The 2,495-nt window shown below is 51.4% G+C and overlaps 1 non-coding gene across 1 annotated transcript; it reads right to left on the reverse strand.

Annotated features, from left to right (window-relative positions):
• Window positions 1–1,934: 1,934 nt before the first annotated feature.
• On the reverse strand, window positions 1,935–2,007 carry Trnaa-ugc (transfer RNA alanine (anticodon UGC)). Its single transcript has one exon. It is a non-coding gene; the product is annotated as a tRNA-Ala (tRNA).
• Between the last annotated feature and the right edge of the window lie 488 nt (window positions 2,008–2,495).

The raw sequence follows: 2,495 nt of genomic DNA on the forward strand, positions 1-2,495 counted from the left end.
AGAGAAGGCTCGGTGGTAGCCCTGGGCCCTGATTTCTGCAGGACCCTCATTTGTGTGGGTAGGAGAGTGGCCCACTGGATATCAGAAAAAAAAGAGGTCAGGGTGGAGAGAACCGACGGTCACTTTTCCCTTGGTTCCCAAGCCACCCATTCCCTTCTGTCCTGCCCTGTCCTAGACCAGAGGTTAGTAAGGTCACTCACTGGACGGATGTGGCCACAAGGGATCCCCGAGGGCCATGCAGAGGCCACAGGGCTATATCACTTCCAGCTGGCTCACCACAGTAGGACAGCGGGGCCACGGTAGGTTGCTGGAAGGGAGGGAGGCCTGAGGTCTGGCCTGCGTCCATGCCACGTGAGGCCCTGTGCCTGGGGTCTCCCCATGGCCAGGACAGAGCCCACAGGCCCCAAAGGGCTCTCCCTCCCTGCTCCTTTCTCACTAGCCACAGAATGTAGTTGAATGGTGCAGAGACCTGAACCAGGCACAGGGACCTCTGCCCTTACAAACAAACCAGCCAAGTCCCTGAGGGGGCAGAGGAATGGCCCACCGCTGAGAACCCTGTGCCGGGACTGACACTGGAGGAGGAGGCTCCAGAGCCCAGAGCTCAGAGGATGCACTTCCTGTGTTCTGTTCAACGTAGAGAATGGCATCCAGGGCAGCGGTTCCGCAGCAGCCCCGATGCGCAGCGGGATTTCTAGCTCCCCTGCTCAGCTACAATGCAACCCCAAGACCATGGGCCTGCCTGGTTCTCGGGCCCAGTTTCTGAGGTCCGGCTCTCCCCTAGATGTGCCTGGATCTTACTGCTGAGGGCCTAGGCCAAGGCATCCAACCTTCCAGTCTCCAAGAAAAGTAGAGGGAGCTTCCCCCCTAGGAGGGAAGCTTCCAGACAGAGAGCCACCCCTACCCCCATCATCCTCTCCCTGGGCCCCTGGGGGCTGGCCCTGCCCTAGGAGCCTCCAGCAGCTGATGAACAGCTGGGAATACAAAAAAAGATCCTTGGAGAAGGACAGAGCCAGCTTATTTCTATATGGCTTTGTTTTCAGGAGTAGTGAAGGGAGCTGTCTTTGGGGGCCTTTTGTCTGCTTTGCTTCACAAAGCAGTTAGGAGAAGAGGAGGGAAGATGGGGCCCTACAAGTCAGTCCCACTCAGCTAGTATTCACTCCTGGCCCTGGTACCGCATGCCCAGGAGTAGGGGACCCAGCACAGCCTGCCTCCCTGAGACGAGCTGGGAGAGCCCAGCTTCTGCAGCCATCAACAGCAGGCGGGGCCCACCAGGCACCAGAGGAGACCTTACCTTTCCCATCCAGTCAACCCCAGTTTTGAGGGGTAGGTGGTATTATTCCCATTTAACTAATAAAAAAGCAAAGCTCAAAGAAGCGAAGCAATTTGCCAGAGGCCATGCTGCTGAGGAGCAGGCTCCCAGTGGAGTTTCAAACCAGGGCTGTCTGGCGGTACGGCTAAGCTCCGGCTGCAGACCACCAGCCAGGAGGAAGGATGGTCCCGGAGATGGTCCCGGAGATGGCTGGATTCGATTCAGGGAAACTGCAGGGGATGGCTGTCCTCTGTCCAGCACTGTGCTCACCCAGTCCAGGGGCCCCTGAGGCCAGTCTCCCACCTTACTCTATCAAAGACACATGTCCAGCTCCTAAAACATTGGGAAACGGCCATGAAAATTTTCCACAAAGAATTAAAAGCTAACAAACAAGGTGTAGACATAATAGCAAGAACATCTATGTTCCAACTTCAAGCTGAAGAATGAAATGTTTCTCCACCCACTTGGTGGTCTCCCTCGCACACTAACCATTCCCTCCTGGGTTTGTCACAGCCTTCCCAGTTTGTGTTCTTATTATTCACATTCACATGCTGGTCTCTGTGCCTCTACTGAGTGTGTGTTCCTGAACAATAGTGATATTTGCATTTTTTCATTTTTTTGCTTTTGGTGGTGCTGGGGATTGAACCCAGGGCCTTGTGCATGCAAGGCAAGCACTCTACCAATTGAGCCATATCCCCAGACACATTTTCAGTATTTTTATATCAATGATGTGTTGTATGTGTCCATATGCATCTTGCTTTTTAGAAACAGCTTTATTGAGATATTATTTATATACTCTTCAAGTCACCTATTTAAAATATAAAATTCAATGGCTTCCAGAATATTCAAAATTGTGCATGCATTTGTCACCATCATCCGTTTAGAACATTTTCATCACCCACCCCAAAGAGCACTTCCATCCTCCAATCAGCCACATTCCCTCTAGACCTTGACTCATCTCCTTTCTCTCTCTAGGTTGAGCATCTTTTCATGTCACTTGTTTAAAAGAGGTCATTTGTTTATCTTTGGATACTCAGATCCTTTGTCTATTTTAAATGATCGCTTACCTTTTTATTATTGAGTTGTGATAGCTCTTTGTATATTCTAGACTCGAGTCTCTCATCAGATATATGAGTTGTGAGAATTTTCTCCCGCTTCGTGGGTTGTATTCACTCTCTTGACATCT

This window comes from Urocitellus parryii, chromosome 9, assembly GCF_045843805.1.
Source record: "Urocitellus parryii isolate mUroPar1 chromosome 9, mUroPar1.hap1, whole genome shotgun sequence".
Lineage (NCBI taxonomy): Eukaryota > Metazoa > Chordata > Mammalia > Rodentia > Sciuridae > Urocitellus > Urocitellus parryii.